The 24,236-nt window shown below is 41.3% G+C and overlaps 1 protein-coding gene across 8 annotated transcripts in view; it reads right to left on the bottom strand.

The window, feature by feature from the left end:
- The window catches only part of SMAD5 (SMAD family member 5), a 78,648-nt gene extending 62,630 nt beyond the window's left edge, over positions 1-16,018 (bottom strand). For 3 of the 8 annotated variants that reach the window (XM_066343520.1, XM_066343521.1, XM_066343516.1), the window contains exons 1-2: positions 15,818-16,014; positions 10,745-10,878 (exon numbers count right to left, since the gene is read on the bottom strand). The gene's annotated coding sequence lies outside the window, so the exon portion shown is untranslated. The other 5 variants (XM_066343517.1, XM_066343518.1, XM_066343523.1 and 2 more) reach the window with 5 other exon arrangements.
- Positions 16,019-24,236: the final 8,218 nt, after the last annotated feature.

The following is a 24,236-nucleotide window of genomic DNA, read 5'->3' as shown; positions in this document are numbered from 1 at the left end:
GGCCAGTTGCCTCAGTGGAAAGAGCATGTCAGCCTGGTGTATGGAAGTCCCAGGTCAATCCCCAGTCAGGGCACACATGAGAAGCAACCATCTGCTTCTCTCCCTCTCCCTCTCTTCCTCCTCTCTCCCTCTCTATCTCTTCCCAGGGGTGCTGAGGATAGCTCAGGTGATTTGAGCATCAGCCCCAGATGTGGGTTGCTGGGTGGATCCCAGTCAGGGTGCATGTAGGAGTCTCTCTATCTCTCCTCCTCTCACTTAAAATAAGAGCATGATTAGGTTTTCTAGTAACCAAAAGGTTTAATCTTAAGTCCCTCATTGAAAAGTTGGTTCAATTACTCATGCAACTTTGCCTTTCACTAAATAAAATGAATTTAGAAACACTGAGAATGCCCATCCTAATTTAATCAGCTAATTGTGTAAGTGACTATCCATAATATTTTTCTATACTATCTCTCAACTTATCCTAGTAATATAGAAAATCTTCAAAAGGCTATATTCTGTAACTCCAGTCTTTAGAGGTTACAGGATGCTAGGCAATTAAATTTGGTCCTCTGTTCTCCCTTCCTACAATGTTTTCACGTCCTACTGAAGCATTTTTATTAATAAATACACATATTAACATGTACATTTGTACAAATACATGCATTAACATGTATGTGTGTACAAATATATACATATACATAATCAGTACCAAACTTATCCTCAGGCATAGTCTTATTTATATAAAACATATTTACTGAGTATACCTAAAAATAGCAAACCACTAAGCTAGATGCTATAAGGGTTAAAAGATAATTCAGGTCCAGACCTTAACTTTAAAAAGTTACAAATTAATAAACAACTAAGATGTGCCTGTACCCATCCACAATTTAGAGTGCTAAAAAAAATTCAGGAGAGGGCCCTTTGAGGGAGTAGAGAGGACAGCAGCATGAGGTAGCTATATCTTAGGCAGAAAAGCTATTGTGAGTAAAAACAGAAAAGTAGAGTGTTTATCCACCAGGATGAAGAAATACCACAGTTTAGTTTGCTGGAGCATAGGTAGTATAATAGGAGAACTGGCTAGAAATATACAATAGGGTTAAGCTATAATAAGGATATTAATTTTTTTTTTTTTTTTTTTTCTGAAGCTGGAAATGGGGAGAGACAGTCAGACAGACTCCCGCATGCGCCCAACCGGGATCCACCCAGCACGCCCACAGGGGGCGACGCTCTGCCCACCAGGGGGCGATGCTCTGTTGCGACCAGAGTCACTCTAGCGCCTGGGGCAGAGGCCAAGGAGCCATCCCCAGCGTCCGGGCCATCTTTGCTCCAATGGAGCCTTGGCTGCAGGAGGTGAAAAGAGAGACAGAGAGGAAGGAGAGGGGGAGGGGTGGAGAAGCAGATGGGCGCTTCTCCTGTGTGCCCTGGCCGGGAATCGAACCCAGGATTTCTACACGCCAGGCCAACGCTCTACCACTGAGCCAACCGGCCAGGGCATTAATATGTATTTTAACACAAACACCAGATTTGTATTCTAATAAACTTGGGTTCAAATTCAGGATCTAACACACCTAAATCTCCATTTTTCCTATTTTATGTAGTGAACATCAGTTCTGAGAATTAAATGAGATAAAACAATTAACTCAGAGACGTTATGAGGTAAAAAAATTGCAGCTTTATTTTCTCCTCTCCCAAAGTCCTTTAGGATCACCATCACCTCCTGCTGTCCCTTCTCGTTTGTTCTCATACCTTTGCCCTCATTTCCTGCCTTCTCTCTCTACATTACTCATAGCTTCTTCCACATTTCTCAGTGCTCGTTTTGGAGAAGGCTGGCTACTATCTAATGATGTATAAACCAACAAAAATGCACTTTTATTCTATCTCCCAAAGGACCCAACTAGCACAAAGTACACAATTTGTACCTTTAGTACTTACATGTGCTCCGGGTTTCTTACCTTGGAGTTCCTATCACGTCGAAGGGAAGATACACGTGACAGCCCAGATATGAGCGAATTCCTATTTGTGCCCCTGCCACCCTCATCCTGGGTCACCAACACATTAAAGCTATCCTGAAGTACACCATTGGGAATAATATATGTGTATTATTATTTTTTAAAGCTGACATATTTAGTTCCTAACAAAACCAAAATATCAGTAGATTTCAAGAAACTTAAATCATGGAATTATTTTCTTTTGCAATAAACCTTCAAAAGGAACAACTGTAAATGTTACTAGTACTTATAAATACTGAAGCCTTATTTCAATAGCACAATTAGTGATAGCAGACAAATTCTATTTTCTCTTTTCTGTTCTAAGACTATACTAGCCCAACCTTTCAAAATGTAAAAAACAAACAAAAAACCCTGAATGTCAAATTGAGCCTTTTCTTTAAAAGCCAAGTCTTGTTACAACAATGTGTAATAGGCTAACCAGGAAATTAATAAAACAAAAAATACAAATGAAACTGAACAGTGCCCAAGCTATCTTTTAGGAAATTTCTATTCACAGCTTAAAAACCAGAGAATCCTCCCCAAATCTAAAATCCCATTAGAAAATACATCAGACAATCTATGTAAAGTGAGTCAGTCAACTATAATGTTGCAGTCTGAGTGAATAACATTAAATCTAGTGATCAAATATTATCATACTTAGATCTATTTAGAGGGGCCATAAATAGAACAGAAAGGAAGAAGAATTATCCCAATATAACTGGAAAACGGGAGGATAAGGTAACAAGATTATATACTTGTGAATAATAAGATTGTTTAAGAAGCATTAACTATGTTGTAAATGACTAGTGACAGAAAAGTGGAGAGCTCGGCAAGTATACAGAAATCCAGGCTCTGACAGGCCCCGTCTCCCCCAAACATACATATACACTGCACCTATGTGAATAAAAAGCCGTAAGGAAGAAGTGTGGGTACATGCCCAATGTATTAGCACAAATTTTGAGAATGACTACCACAAGATCCAAATAGGAGTATGACCATCTATAATTCACAGTCCAGTTGTTAATAAAGGACAATAGCAAGGAAACCCAAGTACGTATCATTTAAGCCAAGTGAGGCAAGAGAAATTGGAAGGAGACAATTAGCCAGTTTGTAAAATAAAAGGTTAAGACAACACCACAGAATAAATGCCAAACAGGGAATGTTTTATTCAAGGCTAAGGAATCAGGTCACTGGAAGTAATCCTATGTGCAGTGTAGAGTTCTACCTAGGCAGAAAGGTATGTTCAAAGAGATATCTAAAGGAGACAAAACATGACCACAGCACAAGATCAAGTAAGAGACTTAAGGAGGGGTGGGAGTGGGGGGACAGATATAGAAGATGGAAAACATGGAAGTAATCCCACCTGTGAAAGAAAGACACACAAAGGCAGTGGAACACAGACCAAGATCATGATGATTAGTAGAGATAAAGATAAGAGAGAGATATGAGAGACATTACAAATAATCAATAGGACCTGGTGCCATCTAGAATAGAAACGGGCAAATAAAAAAGGTGAAGATTCAAAGCTAAAAGAATCAAGATACCAATGACCTAAAAAGGGGAATTCTAGGCCCTGGCCGGTTGGCTCAGCGGTAGAGCGTCGGCCTGGCGTGTGGAGGACCCGGGTTCGATTCCCGGCCAGGGCACACAAGGAGAAGCGCCCATTTGTTTCTCCACCCCCGCCCCCTCCTTCCTCTCTGTCTCTCTCTTCCCCTTCCGCAGCCAAGGCTCCATTGGAGCAGGGATGGCCCGAGCGCTGGGGATGGCTCCTTGGCCTCTGCCCCAGGCGCTGGAGTGGCTCTGGTCGCGGCGGAGCGACGCCCCGGAGGGGCAGAGCATCGCCCCCTGGTGGGCAGAGCATCGCCCCTGGTGGGCGTGCCGGGTGGATCCCGGTCGGGCGCATGCGGGAGTCTGTCTGACTGTCTCTCCCCGTTTCCAGCTTCAGAAAAATACAAAAAGAAAAAAAAAAGAAAAAAAGGGGGGGGGGAATTCTAGTAAAAGTCAAAATAAGGCAAGAAGATGATGGTGGAAGGGTATAAGGAAGCAAGCACTGAAGCAGCTCCAAGCAGATGTGAAATTAAAGATCAAGGGGGAAAAAAGAATATATAGATTTGGGGGATCATATCAACAGATCAATCAATAGAAATGAGAGTTAAATCTATGTGAGTAGATATTTGATTTATTCAAAATTTACTGAGTACCTAATAAGCCACGAATACTCTGTGCTAAAAACTCAGGCCTAAAGGATGCTATCTGCAATCTCAAAGATCTTGAAGAATAATGAGGAAAAGGAGAAGGTGCAATGAAGAGCTTCATATACTGTTTAGCACATCACTTAGTTTCACTCTAGATTTACTTCCTTATGATAGCCAACAGAGACAGAGCATCAAACTAGAGTAAAAAATATGTACAGCAAGCCCAGAAGGCCAGTAACTGAACATATAGGAATATATGCCACTTCTCTCATCAGAACCTAGAGGGACTTGAGAAAACTATGAACCCACTACCTGCTCTTATCTTGGCCTTTTAAGTTTACCTTTGTTTTATGAAGACCTGATGAAATGATCCTCTCACTGATACGTTCTGTCATTTCATGGAGAAATGAACTCAGCTAGAAAAAAAGCTGGGAGTACAGTAAAATTTAGAAATTGCTGTTAGGTTTCCTGAATTCTTCTGAAAAAATTACGTACCACTATTAATTGAACAATAATGCAGTACAGAACCTTGGAAATGCAAAGAAATACAGCGGTACCCTGGCCATAAATGAAAACCTTATAAAATTTAGAGATAACATGCATCTCAAAAGACTCTCTCACATTACAAAACATATACTCACACAAACATATCCTATATCAGCTCAAGTGTCCCTTCTTCAGAGAGTGAAATTCCTCTATTATACACTCTCACTGCATCAGGTACCTCTATTTTGTAGCACTTAACATACCTGTATCTTTACATTTATCTGTCCAGCCCCAATTCTGTAAGAATGTAACTGAGAGGACTCTTCTCTCACTCATCATTGCAAACCTAGTGATACATATGCTCAGTAACTGTTTAATAAATGAAAAGAATCTGGAGAAAGAGCTTTGAAAGCATAGTAGCAGTGGGGGTGGCGCATGGGAAGGGTTACTTTTCACTTTCTATTGCATACAATTCTGTACTTCTTAAAATAAACATGTATTTTTTGCAGTCAGAGGAAAAACAAATTTAAAACCAAAGTGTAGCTGTACCTCAGCCAAATTAAAATACTTACTAAAGAGGGTTTACATTACAAGAGTCATTCATTCATATTTCAATAGAATTTTCATTATATTTAGAATGTTTAGAAGCTGACATTTAAGAAAAAATAATTGGAAACTTTCTGCTCCAAATAAATATTAGTAAGAATTCATTTTTCCAAAACATTTCTCTTCTGCATGGAAATGTCTTTTGTACTCAGAGCTGGTACAAATGCCATTCTCTGCCTGGACCACTTTCCTTATGCTCCAGCCACTAATCTTTAGCTCCCCATCATTCAGGCTTCAATGTTAGCTATCTTCCTAACCCATAACCCCATATAAATACTACGCTCATCTCCTCCACTCTATTAACCAAGTTGTAATTTCTGTTGGTTTGCTTGCTTTTTTGTCTCTCCTACTATAGTGAATACAATCTTTAAGAAGCAGTCTTAAGTATATTCAGAGAAGTTGCTAAACATTCAAAAGTACATTTATTGAGGTAGCATTCTAGGAACTGGGACTACAGAAGTACATAAAGGAGACCAAAACCCTTTTCATCCTCTATCTTACAGTGCAGGGAGAGAGAGAGGATACAATAAAAAAGTGACATAATACAGTTTGTGAGGTGAAAAGCACTATGGGGGAAAATGAAGCAGAGGACGGTAGATGTGGCATGCTATGGGAGAAGTGAAATTTTCAATAGGGTGCTTGGAATTCAGAGGTAAATTCACAGCAACAGCTACTTCACTTTCTTCTTCCGTATCTAATTGTTTCACAATCCAAAATAAGAGACAAGCAAACCAATCCAAAAATCTCACCCAACACTGTTAGCCAAATCTCTGAGCACATCAGCCCATGCAAATAAATACCTATATGAGTCACAACCCACTATCATCTCAGCCAAACCTGTAGAAAAGAATTACAGAATGAGGTTTCAAAAAAAACAGTTCCTCTCAACCACAAAATTCAGATTCATTAGGTTTAAAAGTAGGGTCCTATCTCCCACATTTAAACAAGAGTCCCAGGCTATATAGCAGGTTTGAGAAACAAAGCCCTTATAATCACCTGCAATGGAAGAAAAATCACTTGCCTATATACCACATCCAAGAGTGAATTTTTTGTGATTGATGGGGTAAAACTTTAAAAATATCTGGCCATTGTGGTTCTAACATCAATCGTAGTCCCCAAGTATCAACAAGAGAAGACACCCCCACCCACCATTGTCAAACCAATCATAGACCCAGGTCTACAATTACAACAAACATATAAGCCACAACCATGCTGCAGGCAGAGAAGATAAAGAAACCAAGAGCAAGTTTACCCACAAGCTCTCCTTGATTCAGAAATCCTACCCCTTATAGAAACATCTATAAGGAAGAGACGGTACAATCACATGAGCATCAAAACCATTTTCCTTGAGAAACACTTAAATCCCAATTTCCAAAGATATCAAAAGTTCTTATAGTGAAGAGAAACAATTCAACACCACTCAGGAGCTGAAATCATGGTCCCTGACACTTTTCACAGCATAATCTTCATGCCTAGTCTCACTTTGTGCCCACACAAGCCTATACTTTTTTATCTCCCACATCCAGACTTTTGTTTCCCAGTTTTTAATCACTCTTTAAACTTCACCTGCTCTTCTAAGTCCTCTAATTAAGCAGAGCCTGATCTAGATGTATCACTCACCCCCACAGAGCCTGCAAGGTTCCCTACATTACTACCAGATGTATTCAAGTATACTTGTATAGGCCTGTAGGCACAGGCTATACACAGAGCTGGTCAATCTTTATAGTATTCCTTTAAATTATAAAATCAAGGGCAAATACTAACTCATTAAATCATGTGTCTCTGGAGCACAAAATATTAACTTGTATACAAAACATACATTCCAATGCTTTATGAAGATGTTCCCCAGATACTTCATGTGTACCCCATAGTTCAAGTCACCTACTTAGAAGAAAAGGGAGGAAATAGGGCTCTGGTACCTTTTCAGCTCTAGGCAGCATTCACATATGGTAATTTACACTTGCAACTCCAAAGAGTGGAATGGCTAGTGAACTAAGCAGGCAGGCATGTAAGTGGGCAGAAAGATATCTAAAGGGAAAGAAAATGAAAGGCTAGCTTTGAGCTATTTCTGCAGTGCCCCCATTTCCTGGGAACACACAAACCAGAATAACTAGATCTCAAGTTATACAACCTACCAGAGAAATGCTAGGCAGATCCTAACACATCATGAAAACAAAATGGAACAAAACAAAACTTGCCTTGAAAAGCATCAGACACATTCTAAGATTATAGTTAAATCTGAAAAGTGTGAGACTTCCCAGAACTCTAGTTACTATGCTCAGAAAGGTGGGAAGGTGAAATCAGTTTTTTCCTATTATTTTCAGTAATAACAAAATAACATATTCAAAAATCAAAAGGAAAAATCCAGCTAAAATCTAACAATAGATCAAACCATTTCCAAGTTTCTACAAAGTACACCAGTTCGTAAATTATTTACATGTTATAGGCAGAGACTAGTATACCAAAGAATTCAAGAAAAACTTGTTTACAAAATGTACTTTAACAAATAGCTTACTAAAGTGAATAACAATTATAGTAGTGCACACATAGAACTGTCTAATAAAAAATTCCTTAAGATCAGGACAGAAATAAACAAAACAGTCTTAAAAAAAACCTCAAAGATCAGTAAAACCAAGAACTAGTTCTTTGAAAAGATAAACCTTTAACCAGACTCAACAAGAAAAAAGAGAGGACTCAAATAAATTAAATCAGAGATAAAAAAGGGGAAGTAACAGACACCAAAAAAATACAAAGCATTTTAAGAAAATATTACAAACAACTATATGCCAACAAATTGGACAATCTGGATGAAATGAATAAATTCCTAGAAACATACATTCTTCCAAAACTGAATCAGGGAGATCAGAGAATCTGAATAGACAGATTACAACCAGTGAAATTGAAGCAGTAATAAAAAAAACTCCCAACAAACAAAAGTCCTAGACCAGATGGCTTCACAAGTGAATTTTACCAAACATTCAAAAAAGAATAATTAGGTATCCTTCTCAAACTATTACAAAAAATTCAAGAGGAGGTTAGACTCCCAAGCTCATTTTACAAGGCCAGCATTATGCTAATTCCAAACCAAATAAAGACACTACAAAGTAAGAGAACTATAGGCCAATATCCCTGATGAACACAGATGTTAAAACCCTCAACAGAATATTAGCAAACCGATCCAGCAATACATTAAAAATATCACACACCATGATAAAGTGGGATTTATTCCTGGGATGCAAGGTTGGTACAATATCCGCAAATCAATATATCTGATATACCACATAAACAAAATGAAGGATAAAAATCACATGATCATATCAATAGATGCAAAAAAAGCATTTGATAAAATCCAGCACCTATTTAAAAAAAACACTCAGAAAAGTGTAAATAGAGGAAATATACATCAATGTAATAAAGGTCATATATGACAAACCCTCAGCCAATATCATACTCACTCAAAAACTAAAGCATTTCCCTTAAGATCGAAAACAGAACAGGAATTCCCAGTTTCATGCCTCTTATTCAACATAATACTAGAAGTCCTAGACACAGCAAACAGACAAGAAGAAAAAAGCATCCAAATTGGAAAGGAAGAAGTAAACTGTCATTATTTGCAGATGACATGATATTGTATATAGAGAACCCTAAAGATTCCACCAAAAAACAACCAGAACTGATAAATGAACTCAGTGAAGTAGCAGGATACAAAATAAATATCCAGAAAGCAGCTGCATTTCTATACACCAATAATGAACTATAAAGAAGGGAATCCAAGAAAACAATCCCATTTACAATTGTATAAACAAACAAACAAACAAAAAAAACCCCTAGCCATAGATAAATTTAACCAAGAATGTAAAAGACCTGTACTTGGAAAATTATAAGACACTGAATAAAGAAATTAAAAAAATACAAATAAGTAGAAGCATATCCATGTTCATGAAGAGGAAGAATGAGCATCATTAAAATGTCTATACTACCCAAATCAATCTTTAGGTTCCACACAATTCCTATCAAAATATCAACAGGCATATTTCACAGAACTAGAACAAATACTCCAAAAATTTATATGAAACCACAAAAGACCCAAATAGCCACAGCAGTCTTGAGAAACAACAAAACTGAAGAAACCACGCTACCTGATGTCAAACTATACTAGAAGGCCACAATAATCAAAACAGCATGGTACTGGCATAAAAGCAGACATACACATCAATAGAACAGAGTAAAGAGCCCAAAAATTCACCAATGACTTGATGGTCAGTTAATATTTGTCAAAGGAGGCAAGAGCATACCTAGGGATAAAGACAGTCAACTCAGTACATGGTGTGGGAAAATTGGACAGATAATGCAAAAAAAATGAAATCAGACCATCTTCTTACACCACACACTAATAAACTCAAAATAGATTAAAATTTTAAATGTTAGATTCAAAACCATAAAAATCCTAGAAGAAAACATAGGTAGTAAAATCTCAAACATTTCTCATAGCAATATTTTTTCTATTCTATCTCCTCAGGCAAGGGCAACAAAAGAAAAAAAATCAATAAATGGAACTACATCACGCTAAAAAGTTTTTGCACAGCAAAGGAAACCATCAACAAAATGAAGACAACCACTGAATGGGAGAACATACTCGCCAATGATACATCTGATAAGGGGTTGATATCCAAATACAACACCAAAAAACAAAAAATGGGCAAAGGACCTGAATAGACACTTTTCAAAGAAATCAGAATGTCTATCATCAATAAATCAGCAAACAACAAATGCTGGCGAGGATGTGGAGAAGAGGGAACCCTGGTGCACTGCTGGTGGGAATGCAGATTGCTGCAGCCACTGTGGAAAACAGTGTGGGATTTTCTCAAAAAATTAAAAATGAAACTGCCTTATGACCCTGCGATTCTACTTCTGGGAATATATATAAAGAAGCCCAAAACACTAATTTGAAAGAATATAGGCACCTCTATGTTCACTGCAGCGTTATTTACAATAGCCAAGATTTGGAAGGAGCCCAAATGCCCATCAGTAGATGAGTGGATAAAAAAGCTATGGTACATTTACACAATAGATTACTTGGTCATAAAAAAAGAAAATCTTACCTTTTACAACAGCATGGATGAACCTGTACAGTATTATGCTAAGTGAAACAAGCCAATCAGAGAAAGAGAAATACCATATTATTTCATTTATATGTGGAATCTAATGAACAAAGTCAACTAATAAACAAAATAGAAGCAGACTCACAGATACAGAGAACAGACCGACAAGAGTCAGAGAAGAGGGTCTTCATGCAGATGGGTGAAAAGGTATGGTATTAAGGAAAAAACCAAAAACACTTGTAGACAACAGTATGGTGATTACCAGAGGGAAAGCTGGTTGGGGTAGTTAGGAGAGGGTAAAGGAAGGTAAGTAGTGATGGAAGGAGACTTGACCTGGGGTGGAGAACACACGATACAATATTATGTTTTAAAGAATAAGCCTGACCTGTGGTGGCGCCGTGGATAAAGAGTCGACCTGGAACGCTGAGGTCACCGGTTCAAAACCCTGGGCTTGCCTAGTCAAGGCACATCTGGGAGTTGATGCTTCCTGCTCCTCCCCCACTTCTCTCTCTCTCCTCTCTAAAATGAAAAAATTAAAAAAAATTTATTTAAAATAAAAGAATTGTACACCTGAAACCTATATAATTTTATTAACTAATGTCACCCCAATAAATTCAACAAAAAATAAATAATAAATTCCTTCTTCTAAAATTCTATCACAACCAAGTTAGGAACACAGTGAAAGCAGAAAGAAAAGTCACTGAAACCACCTCCCTACCAGAATGGGGCCAAAAATCTTCCCACCAGCTGACAAAGGCAAAACTATATCAAAACCAAAGAGCCCAAAACTAACTAATTATTCATGAAAAATCTAATTAACTCTGTAATTACCCATTTTTTCATAGTTGTAAAATGATACAGACTGGTAGAATATGAAAGTAACCTGTGAGATTGGGAAATTGGTTGGTCCTAACAACAACTCAGTTTTTAGCAGTTCTTCAAAAAGAATTTTCTGTCTTAACTCTCCAACTAGTAAACAGACCTCTCAGATTCAGAGTTTTAGACAATGGCAATGAATACAATAATCTAAAATTAAAATTTTCAATAACAACATTAACTTTGAAAGTGGAACACAAAGGTGTAAAGAGACATGAATAGGCTTTCTGGGATCACGCATCATATTCCTTGATGGGAAAGCACCCATCTGTGTAGCCTTCTTGAGTCCAGATACTCTTTTCTCTATAATATTCAGGCTGGTGGAGATAAGAATCATCCCTTAGGCTGCTTCTGTCCCTCATAAAAGGAAATCTCCTGTGTCTTTGACCTTATGAGTCCACTAGCAAACCCTTAATATATAAGATGCCTGTAACATTTGAAGAATACTATTTGGCTTCTTTGTGCTAGGTATGGAGAGAAAGGTAGAAAGGGAAAGAGGGAATGAGGGACAGTAAGAAGGAAGGAGGGGGAGAGAGGGAGAGAGAAACTCTAGAAGAGAACATAGAAAACTGGGATAAACTAGGAGAATAAAGACAAGGTATATCCTAAAGCAGTGGTCCCCAACCCCGGGGCCACGGACAGGTACAGGTCCATGGGCCATTTGACACCAATACGCAGAGAAAGAATAAATAACTTACATTATTTCTGTTTTATTTATATTTAAGTCTGAATGATGTTTTATTTTTAAAAAATGACCAGATTCCCTGTTACATCCTTCTAAGACTCACTCTTGATGCTTGTCTCGGTCACGTGATACATTTATCCATCCTACTCTAAAGGCCGATCCGAGAAAATATTTTCTGACATTAAACCGGTCTGTGGCCCAAAAAAGGTTGGGGACCACTGTCCTAAAGTGTACTCAAGGTAGCTCTGAAATTCACCCAAACTTGTGGCTCACTGCCTAAACGAACATATACATCTGGTAATAATAAACACTGATTAAGTTATAAACAAAAAGGGCTTTCTTAATTCAAAGACTCTACAAACCTCATAACATTAAAATTTACATAAAACACAATCAAACAATTTGTGTGAAAACAGAATTTTCAATTTAAGTTACTAAGAAATGAAAACTGGTATTTTACTGCCTAGTCTTCAAAAGACTAAGAAGCCAGTATCTTTGATTTGACCAAGTTACAAATCTGTTTTCAGTGGAGAGAAAAAACATATTGCCCCTGTGTAACACAAAGGACAAAAAATATCATCACTGCAAATCATAATGTTTGGGTTCATGAGGAAAATAGGAAATAGAGAGGCTGCCCAGGTATAATTATGGTTATAGTCTAATGTGCCTTTAGGTTCAGCCAAGAATTAAAAACCAGTGAAGATGGTGAGCAAAGAACTTACTGCCTCTACCTTGCAACAGAAGGCAACTTGTAGTAAATACTCCCAGCACCATGTTACATAACCAACAGTAAACAACAATCTGATTCAAACCTCATTAGTGACAACATTCTGCCACTGTCTCCCACTGAAATTAATAGCTGACTTTGCCAGAGGGAAAAGAAATGCAGCACATATCTACCCATTTCTGTGGCGCCTACCATAGTGAACCAGACATGTAGATAATACCACCAAGCCTACACAGATTCTACAAAAATATTTTATTCTTTTTTTTCCAGTTCCTTGCTCTCTTCTACCTTTTAACTAGATCATATCATGGATGCAGTTAAAATTTAAGAGGAAAGGCCCTGGCCGGTTGGCTCAGCGGTAGAGCGTAGGCCTGGCGTGCAGGGGACCCGGGTTCGACTCCCGGCCAGGGCACATAGGAGCCAGCGCCCATTTGCTTCTCCACCCCCCCCTCCTTCCTCTCTGTCTCTCTCTTCCCCTCTCGCAGCCAAGGCTCCATTGGAGCAAAGATGGCCCGGGCGCTGGGGATGGCTCCTTGGCCTCTGCCCCAGGCGCTAGAGTGGCTCTGGTAGCGGCAGAGCGACCCCCCCTCCCCCAGTGGCAGAGCATCGCCCCCTGGTGGGCAGAGCATCGCCCCTGGTGGGCGTGCCGGGTGGATGCCGGGTGGATCCCGGTCGGGCGCATGGGAGTCTGTCTGACTGTCTCTCCCCGTTTCCAGCTTCAGAAAAATACAAAAAAAAAAATTTAAGAGGAAAGTCAGTTGAGTAGTTTCAACTAACTTTTACTGCCTATTTCGGCTATGATTTGAAAGAAATAGAAGCATAAATGATGAATGGATTTTTGTCACAAAGATAAATGAGTCTAGTTTATGCCATAACAGCAGTTGTGTGAAAAGGAAGGACACATTGAGGGAGCAGCAATGCAGAGGGAGGAAAAGGAGGATGTTATGCAATCACAAACAAAAATTAAATTAAAAAATTGAAACAAAATATGTACCACTTTTATGATGGTTATATTAACAAAACTTGTCTCTTATGAGTTGTTTTGTATTCTTGTAATCTCCTGGTTCACCTTAGAGCAGGGGTCCCCAAACTACGCCTGCGGGCCACATGCGGCCCCGAGGCCATTTATCCCCGGGGCCATTTATCCCCCCCCCCCCCCCCCCCCCCCCCCCCCCCCCCCCGCCACCGCCGCCGCCGCCGCTGCACATCCAGAAGGGGCACCTCTTTCATTGGTGATTGGTGGTCAGTGAGAGGAGCATAGTTCCCTTTGAAATACTGGTCAGTTTGTTGATTTAAATTTACTTGTTCTTTATTTTAAATATTGTATTTGTTCCTGTTTTGTTTTTTTTACTTTAAAATAAGATATGTGCAGTGTGCATAGGGATTTGTTCATAGTTTTTTTTTTATAGTCCGGCTCTCCAACGGTCTGAGGGACAGTGAACTGGCCCTCTGTGTAAAAAGTTTGGGGACCCCTGCCTTAGAGGAAAAAGAGTTAACAAAAGAGGAAAGAAAGGAAAAGGAAGGAAGGGAGGGAGGGAAAGAGGGAGGAAGGAAGGAAGATAATTTGTTCAGATCTAAAAATAATTCCTTACTTAATATGGAACCCACTAATTTCAAACATTATTGGGACCAACAGAGTATTGTTTTTTCCAATCAGATACTAGCACTGGTATCTAGCAGAAATTTTATACTACATTACTTGGATGTTTCTGTATCCACTCGGACTAAGGTTTTCCACCTTTTGGCTTTCAAATTAACATTAAAAACTAATTCACTCTGGGCAATTTGGGTACTCCAAAGAAATTCAAGTACTCTATTTTTTTTAATAGAATTTTTTTAAAAATTTTCAAAAACAGCGATTCAAGTACCCTTTCCTCTCAACTGCATGAGGCTAAGCCACAACATCCACCTATCCAGTCTTTGCTAGATAAGAACACTTTCGGTAGCACTAGGCAACAGGCACGATGTGACAAACCTAACCAGCCTTGAAAACATTTTCCATAGAAAGATAGGGTAAACAAGATATACTTAGTACCACACCCATTTCAACGCACAAGCGGCAAGAACTGCTTTTTCCCCCTTCTCTAGACCTCCAGCTGGTCAGGAAACAATGTCTCTACAATCAAGAAAGATAGAGATCTGGCCCAGGGTGTTCAGGCATTCCTCACCTCCGGGCTGGCCTACAGCTCCACTCCAATGCCATCAAAACCAGAATTGGAACATTTTGTGAGGAAGCGGGCAAACGTCCAATACCCGACTGTCCTCGACCCAGTTCTTTTTGCAACCAAAATCTGTTTTGGCTACTGAGCATGCTCCAGCTTAAGACGGGAGCCACATGGGAGTTTTCAAAGCTTAGGCTCCAAACTCCACGTAATAACAGCAGCTGAAAGGAGAAGAGAACGAAAGGGGGGCTGGTGGGTCGGTGGGTGGGGGGCGACCGAAATATGGATCTCGAGTATTGATAGTGAAGTGAAGGATCCAGGCAGGGACTGAATACGACGAAGACAAACACACTGCTTGGCATCCTGCTAGCAGCTGTGCAGAAGTTTCACACGAAGCAGAAGAAATCTCTGCAGCGGAGAAAACTGGCACGGCAAGTGGCAGAAACCCGGTCTAACACCCGCCGAGTGCAGAAGCAGGTCACAACTGCTCAGAGTGTAATTCCCACCGATAAGCGTGGATCCTTATCTTTGAAACACAAAGCGACGGCGGCACGGATTCATCAAGCCATTGGACAGCTTTGCAGGGTGGCTGACCAGGCAATCGACCAGGGGTGTGTATTGAGGGTGGTGCTTAATGAGGAGGAACACACCGACCCTCTAAACAGAAGCAGGGCCAGAGGTCCCCTTGAGGGCGTCCCGAATGCCTCCCTCCACAGACCCGGCGGTAACGGCGGCGCAGGGACAAGGACCAACCTCGGCCCCGCCTCAAGACGCCACCGGCCGCAGGAGAGGCCTCCGCGGCCGGACGGGCCGCCCCATCCCCGCCCGCCTGGACCCCAGCAGGCCCAGACTCGGCCTACCTCCCGCGTCGCAGGCCCGGGTGGTTTCCGCTTCGTCCGCGGCCGAACGCCCCCGCCTCGGCCCAAGTCCGGCCTCTAGGTCTGGAGGGCGAGCCTGCAGCCCCCGCTCCCGCTCGCCCGCCGGCCCGCCCCGGGGCCCCACACTCACTCTCCGGCCGGCTGGACTCACTCTCCCGGCGCCTTCGCTGTGCTTCCCCTCAGTGCAACTTTATTAGCAGCTCCGCTGCGGAACACGCGCACGGCGCCCGCTCGCCCAGGACCCGGATGAGGGAGGGAAAGAGCGCAGGACTCCCCCGCTGGGGTCGGCGCATGCGCGCCAGCCTCGAATGACCGCAGCGGGACGGTGGGCAGGGCCGCCTTGCCCCGCCGCGGGGAGGAAGCTCCGCGCTCTGCTCCGCGCAGGCAAATCTTGGTTTCGGATCAGCCTGAGGCTTCTTGCCTCTGGGGCCAGGCCCGGGACTGAGAGTCGGCCAGCTCCTACCACCACGTTAGCCACTGACCAAATCAACCTATTTTACAAGAAAATAAAATAATTGTCCTCGACATGAACAATTGGAGCTTTTCTCAGCGATATGTAAAATGCAAATAAATATGTCATCAGATACAACTTTGCTACTTTTATTGACTTGTAATATAAATCTGAGTAATATAAGTCTTTCTGTGAAAAAGTAGCTTCAAAACCAGCTTCTGAGTGTCTTCTTAAAGCTTCTTAACTCCCTCCTACATGGAAATCTTGGAGCCTCTCCTATCCCCCGCCCTTGCAGGCACATGGAAATGTAGCGAATGCCCACCTAGGAGTCCCTCCGAAGTATTTGGAGACCAACCTCCGTAGCTCAATACACAACCGCTCCACCTCCTGGGGGCAGGAGCGATCCTGTGGGGACCCAGCCCTTAGGTGGGGCCACCAAAGTGCAAAGCCATCCATAGGCTGGTAGCACTCCATTCCTTCACCTGGGGCAAGGGTCTAAGTATCTTCGTAGTAACTGGGATTCTTCTCGATGCTTTCCCCCTCCAATTTCCCAAAACTGTCAGCACGTCCCAGAGTATGATAGAGTAGTACCACCTAGGGGACCCAATTTGGAGAGTCCTAGTGAAGAAAAACTTTTAAATAATTGTTTTTATTTTTAAAGTTCAATATCAATTTTCCAATATTCCACTATAGGGTTTTTTTTTTTTTATCTAAGTTTTTTAAAAGTTTGAGTCATTTTTTAATCCTCCTGTACCTGAATCCAAATCCATCACCAAATCCCCTGAAATCTACCTTCAAAATATATCCCTAATCTGACCATTTGTCTCCATTCTATCGCCACCTTCACTGCCTGAGCCAGCCAGGGTCATCTCACCTGGCACACAAAGTGGACAGCTGCTACTTTGCTCCAGGCTTCTTCAGGAAATGTTGCAAAAGTCTGCATTGGGGGGGGGGGGGGCCGGCAAGGGAGGCATATGAAATGTGGACAGAGGCCTGGTGAGGCAGTGCGTGGGCCAGGGTGGGAAACCAGAGGATGCCTGCTCTGATCAAAGGGGGCAGCTGCTTTCCCACTCCAATCAAACTGTCACCACGGGGAAAATCAGGAATAAGGACCTAGTGTTGGCAAATCTTCTGATTTTTTCAAAGACAGCCAGAAAATCTGGATTTTAATGGAAAAAATCTCAGTTTTGTATGTTTAGTAACTCCTTTTTGTTCTTTCTTTTTTACCCCGTTTCTTAGATATTCAGGAGGACAACCCTTTACAAGCCAAACAAAACAAATCCATGGTCCCTAGTTAGCCTGCTGGCCATCAGTTTGCAATCTCAGGCCTGCATCTTAAACCTCTTTACTACATCATAAACTTTGTGAAAGTAAAGTCTGTGTACTTTAACTCTTTGTCACACTTGCTGATTATTTGTTGTTAATTCAGAATTTTCCAACCCTTGGAAGGCACATATTTCTGGAGCCTGCATGGGTTTACAACTCCCAGAAGTGCCTATAACTCTGCCTTGGAGGATGCTTTTTTTTTTTTTTTTTTTTCCAAAACTGATGTTTGTAGAGTGCTTTGTTGAGCATTTTAATACATAACAATTTGGTTTAAATGTTTTGTATACTACAGCCACTTCCTACTTCAAACAGATAGTAAAATCTTTCCCAAAACAAACTGTTTGCTGTTTTGCAGTCCCTGCACATATGTAAGGAACAATCTGTGATTACAGAATTTCTTTTAACAACCACATTTATAATCTCAAAGCCAACAGTTTTCCTTCCAGAACTGTGTGTCCACATATTGATCAAATCAACCAGAGACTCCAACCTCTCCAAGTGGCTATGTGGGCTCAGCTTAGGTCTTAAATTGGAAAAGATATAACCTAGAAGGGAGGGCTGGAAACCTTAGCAGCACAGCAGCTGCCCCTCCAAAGGGACTGAGGAATTATCCAGACCTCTCAGGGTATAGAACATCAGACAGATCACCAAATATCTATATAGTAAAAAAGATGTCAAACAGCAAATGAAAAGGGCTGCCAAAACCAGAAGAATAGAGTAAGAAGTCCCCGTTTGGGGATAATCAAATGGAATCTAAAAACTAATGTAGAATGGGATGATCTGAACAGATAATCAGTAGGGCATCAAAATAGACAAACAGCTTTTCAGTTTAGCATTCATCTGATCAAGATCAGATAAAACATAAACACTCAATTTTACTTTACTTGTAGAGAACCCTATATCTGGATAATTTAGGCCCCATACTTCCCATCCAGGGGTGCCTGTGCACATATCTGATCATGCTTGAAGATATTATTGGTGTTAAACCTAGGAGGGGGTGCTAATGGCATCTACTAAGTAGAGGCCAGGGATGCTGCTAACATCCTACAATACACAGGACAGCCTCATTCCACTGAGAATTATCCAGTCCCAAATGTCCATAGTACTGAGACTGATAAATCCTGATTTAAGCCTGAAATAGTTTTTCTTTAATTGGCTTGATATTTGGGGGTGGGGTGGGGTGGGGAATGGGCCTTTTAAAAAACTTTCCAGTAATCGCTTTAATTATTCACTTGGTGGAAGAACCAGCCTAAATGTCTAGTCCATGACCTACTCCCATCTTGAATTTTTCAGATCCAAAAAGGAATTTCAGGAAACATGAGGCATGAAGAACTGAAATAATTAACTCAGTCTTTCCATATTTTAAATTTTTATTTTTAAATATAGAGTAATAGAGGCAAATTGATTTTGGTTTCAATATCCTTTAAAAATAACTTTTTTTTTTTTTTAATTCAGTGAGAGGAGAGGAGGTAAAGACAGTATGTGCCCTGACCAGGATCCATAGGCAAGCCCACTAGGGGGTGATGCTTTGCCCATCTGGAGCATTGTTCCATTGCTCAGCAACCAAGCTCTTCTTAGCACCTGAGGTGGAGTTCATGGAGCCATCCTCAGTGCCTGGGGCCAACTCGCTCCAATTGAGCCATGGCTGCAGGAGGGAGAGAGAAAGAGAGAGAGAGAGAAAGAGAGAGAGAAGCGAGAAGGGGAGGGGTGGAGAAGCAGATGGGTGCTTCTCCTGTGTGCCCTAACCGGGAATCAAATCTGGGACATCCACATGCCAGGGCCAATGCTCTACCACTGAGCAAACCAGCTAGGACCAAAAAATATCTTGATTCTACCCTTCGCTGAAGCTCAGAAGATTCCCCCTAAATAGCCAGTACACACCAGGTAGAGCAGGATGAAAGTGATCATGTTTGGAGGAGTCACCCAGTATGGAAGGATCAGTGAATGACTGACATCAGTGAGACTCTTAAACGGTTCTGGTAGCCACCTCAAAGACTTCCTCAGACAGTCATGGTAAGTGGACACCAGAGAAAGAAATATCTTAAGTTTGTGTCCTGGACAGACAGTGTCCTGGAAACAATAAAGGCTGCCTTTCTAAGTTCTGAAAATTCTGTATATTCTTCAACTGCCCCACCCCCAATCCTTAATATCGAAAAACAAAACAAAACAGTGCAAGAGCCAGAGCTAAACTGGAAAACATTGAAGAAGAGTGAGTGCCCCAAGAAATGATGTGAAAAGACATAACCCATGATCCCATCTGAGAGGGGAAAAAAACATGTTGCTATTTTTCAATAGAACCTCATGTTACTTTTTAACAGAAGGAGCCAAGTTCCTGCACCAGCCAGAGAATACACTAAAGTGATTATATCCAGTATTTGAAAGGGTTTTTTTTCCCAGTAAAGTTTGAGTGTTCTGATGTGGAATGTTTCCTTAATAATCTGCATACGCTTATTTTCACAATTCAGAAGTTGAGAATCTTACTGGATTGAAACAAGAAAGTAAAAGAATGACAGCTGCCTCCACTGGAAGTACTGGAATCTTATGGCCACAGATGTCTGAAGCTTCAGGGATGGATACCAGAGACTCCATGAGCCTCTGGAACAAATATACACATTTTTTGTATATATACTTACATACCTACGTGCAAGTTTCCTGCATAAAAAGTCCATAGCTTTCATCAGATTCTCAAAGGGCTTCCTGACCTCCAAATGTTTGCAGATGCTTAAAGCAGTGGTTATTTTATGTGTGGTGTAAATTTAATGTGTCCATTTTAAGTTATCTTCTCTTTTTCAGAGCAATATAATTGGGAGAGTCCTCTCTAGGGAAGGCTGCTTGATGGCGAGGGTAGGAACCCAGCTTGACTGTCTCCAGCCATCTGCTACATTAAAGAGGGCCTCCTATGGCTGGAATCCAAAACACAAAATTAAAAGGGATGCTTGCACCCAGAGTCATAAAACAAAGAGGCTTTCTAAAGCAGGGCTTGGAGTGAACGCTCATTTCTCCCTGACTTAGGCAGCATCTGTTCTTCCTGATGGCAAACACTCTTTAAGTTAACTCAACTGACCTCCATGGTTCTATATTCTCAGTTTTCATCCTCAGAGACATAGCCTTGGAAGAGCCAAACCGCATGTGCACTCCCCCACGAATTCAGAGCAGCAGGTGAAAACCTGGGAGAGGCGAAGGAGACAGAAACTTCACGTTCTCTAGGATGCCTTTCAACCATGTAAATCTGAGATGAGAGAAGTCTGAAGCCAGACTTCCTGGTTTGAACAGAGACTGTCTCACTCACTACCTGTGGGAACTTGCACAAGCTTCTAACCAATCTGTGCCTCAGTCTCCTCAGCTGTGAAATGGGGGTAACAACAGTATCCACTTATTAGTATTATGATGAGGATTAAATGAATACAGACTTGTTAGGTGCTCAGAACAGTGCTTGGCACATAGTTCCATACAAATGTTTGTTTTAAAACATATTTTCACCGATATGCCAGCAACTTCTAAAATATTTTTCACAAATTCACTTGTTACATAAAATGTATATTCATTATACCTCAGAGTAGACTCTCTTCTCCTCTTACTTTAATAGGTGATCTCATTCACTCTCAGGTCTCTGGTACAATCTACCACAGATAATTCCCCCATTTCTGTTTCCATCTTGGAATTTACTAATGAACTTCAAGCCCTTAAACTACCTGCTTAATGTCTCTACTGGACTTCAGATTTTTTTCTTTTGTCTGCCTGCCATACTCTCTAAAACCTTTTCTTCTGCTCCCTTTGTGGTGCCATTGCCTTCCTATATTAACCACAGCACCAGATATTCCACCTCAGAAATGGGCACATGACCATTATAATTTTCCATTAGCCAGGCCACTGTGATTGGTTTGTAGACAGGCATATGACCCAAGCAAAGTGACACATATCATTCCTTAAAGTGATGTATGGATGTTGAAAGAAAGGAGTCCTCCCTCTCGTCATTGCTAAGATAAGCGTGACTCTGAGGCTTCCAGAGACCACTTGCCAGCCTGTAGCGGGAGTTTGATTGGACATGAAGCCAAAAGAGAGAAGTAGAAGTGATCTACAGAGAAGCCCTCAACTCGGCTGTGCCTGAAGTGTCCAAGATACTCTTTTGTTCCCAGTTACATTAGCTTCTGCTTCTGTCTAAGCTCGTTTTGTTTCTATCACTTATAATAGCTGCACTTAGCAGTCTCACTGGATTTATCAGATCCAAATCTGAACTCCTGATATTTGTCATTCTTTTTTCCCAACCTGGTCCTGCTCCAATCTTCACCGTGACAATAAACGGCAGCTCCATCATACAGGAGCTCATGCCTGGCAGTTGTCTGTGGTATATTGGATTATTGTCCTAAACCTTCATTCCTTCCCTGTAGTGGAATTAGTTACACCCTTTGCCACATGACTTTGCAGTATCTTTTCCTAGAGAAGGTGGCATGTACTTCTTGCCCCTTTGATGTTGATTTTGGCCATGTTGACTTTAGCCAGTGGACATTACATGAACGTAACTTTAGATGTGTTTGATGGTTGGTCTGTTGTACTTTTACCATCTACCATTAGAAGAATGGACCCCAGGTAGCCATTGGTCCAGAGATGATAAAAATAAACATATAGCAGAGCTGATCCCGACCCACAATCTGGAGCCTCACTCAATAGACCTGCAGCCTGAAATTCAGCTCCCAGGCTGATTCACAGACCCCTAAGTGGGAAAAAGTAACATTTACTGTGGTTCACCACTGAGATTCTGGGGTTGGTTCTTACACAGCAATAGCCAACTTAAATAGTCTTACCTTATCCCTATCTCTTGCTATCATTTATTTATTCACTTATCAACTCTTTCAATAATGTGACAGATAGCTACTAAATGCCTATTATGTATAAGCATGTTTTGAGTACCAAGGAAAAGATATTAAACAAAACAGACCAAAACTCCCAGCTCTCATACAATATATAGACAATTTTTTAAAATAGGAAAACAAGTAAAATGTAGTATGATATATGGCAATAAGTACTTGGTGGAAAAATAAAACTGTGAATGGGAGATGGGAGAGACAGCATGGAAATGACGGAGCAGGCAGCGTGAAATTGGGTTGCCCTTTCACTTCCAATCCATCCTCAAGTCTTATGAGGTCTACCTTCAAACCGAATTTTAAATCACTCCACTCTCTCCATGCCTACTATCCACTGATAGCCAGCTCCAAGTCTTGGTCCAGGTCACTATCTTTGTTTACCTGTACTATCTTCTGCTTCTACTCAGCCTTGTTCTGATCCCTGGTTCACCTGACAGCTAATTGCATGTGGAGTAAAGAGGAACAAGTATATGGTGACAGAAAATGATTTGATTTTGGGCGATGAGTACACAACACAATCAACAGTTCAAATGCGAAAGAGATGTTCACCTGAAACCTATGTACTCTGTTGATCAGTGTCACCCCATCAAATTTAACTTCTAAATTTAAAAAAAAAAAGAAAGAAAATATAAATAATATTATGGTTCCTCTCAAATTAAAGCTTTTCAAGGTCTTCCCATGTGGTAAAGTCCAACTCTCTATCATGGCCCTGCCCTGAGTGACAGGATCCCTGCCATTGCCTACATTCTTTCATGTGCCTTGCCCACATGGGCCTTCTTTCTGTTCCTCACATGCCACAGGCTCTTCCCCAGCTTAGGGCTTTGCGTGTGTGGTTCCCCTTGCTTGTTCTTGGTCTCCACCTTGGTCACTTCGAAATGCTTTGCTTACCACTTCTCACCTATCTCTCTCCTCGCCAACCTTGGGTCTCAGCTTGTCACTTTCTTACAAAAGCCTTCCCTGGCCACTTCTGCTCCACCTGCCTCTCCACCCCATTTGAATTAGGTCCCCCATTATACAATTCCAAAGCACCCAGCTCTTCCCCTGTTGGGACTCGCTTCTCACAATATCATGACTTGATCAAAGTCTGTATTCCCCACTGGAATTAAATTCCTTGTCACAACTGAATCTTCAACACTTAGATTAGGGTCTGAAGTTCTGGTGGCCCCAGTAAAAATTCATGGAATTTTCTGCTTCAATTTTGTTTTCACATTTGCTCCCAGTAAAGTCACTTTGTTTCTATTTAATTTTTAAAAATTTCCTAATTAAATTTTGATATGTAATTGGGTGTTACTCTCTCTACCTCCCATGCAGAAACTCAGCCCTGAGGGCTAACTTTCATTCACTCACTTGCTCATTCAACTTAAATAGTTATGTAGTACCTACTGTGTGCCTGGCACTGTGCCAAGTACTAGTAATACAGAAGCATGTGTACCCTGGCTGGTTTGCTCAGCAGCAGAGCATCAGCCTGGTGTGATGATGTCCCAGGTTTGATTCCCAGTCAGGGCACACAGGAGAAGATACCATCTGCTTCTCTACTCCCCCCCTCCTTCTTCTCCTCCTGCAGCCGTGGCTCAATTGGTTTGAGCAAAGTTGGCCTCAGGCACCGAGGATGGCCTCATGGCCTCTGCCTTAGGTGCTAAAAAAATTGCTCCCTTCCTGAGCAACGGAGCAAGGACCCCAGATAGGCAGAGCATCGCCCCCTAGTGGGCTTGCTGGATGGATCCCAGTAGGGGCTCATGTGGGAGTCTCTCTGCCTCCCCTCCTCTCAAAAAAAAAAAGTATAAACATTTCTTCTTTATAAGTTGTAATTAAAAGAATTATCTCAGAAAAAAAAAAAAGCAAAGGCAAGTGGTCTTTGCTCTGTTCTGGGGAAGCTCACGGTCTCCCGGGGGATGTTTGCTTGTCTTCTG

This window comes from Saccopteryx leptura, chromosome 6 (genome assembly GCF_036850995.1).
Source record: "Saccopteryx leptura isolate mSacLep1 chromosome 6, mSacLep1_pri_phased_curated, whole genome shotgun sequence".
NCBI classification, from domain to species: Eukaryota; Metazoa; Chordata; class Mammalia; order Chiroptera; family Emballonuridae; genus Saccopteryx; species Saccopteryx leptura.
The sequence above is the reverse complement of the archived record's forward strand: the minus strand, read 5'-3'. Positions and strand labels throughout refer to the sequence as shown.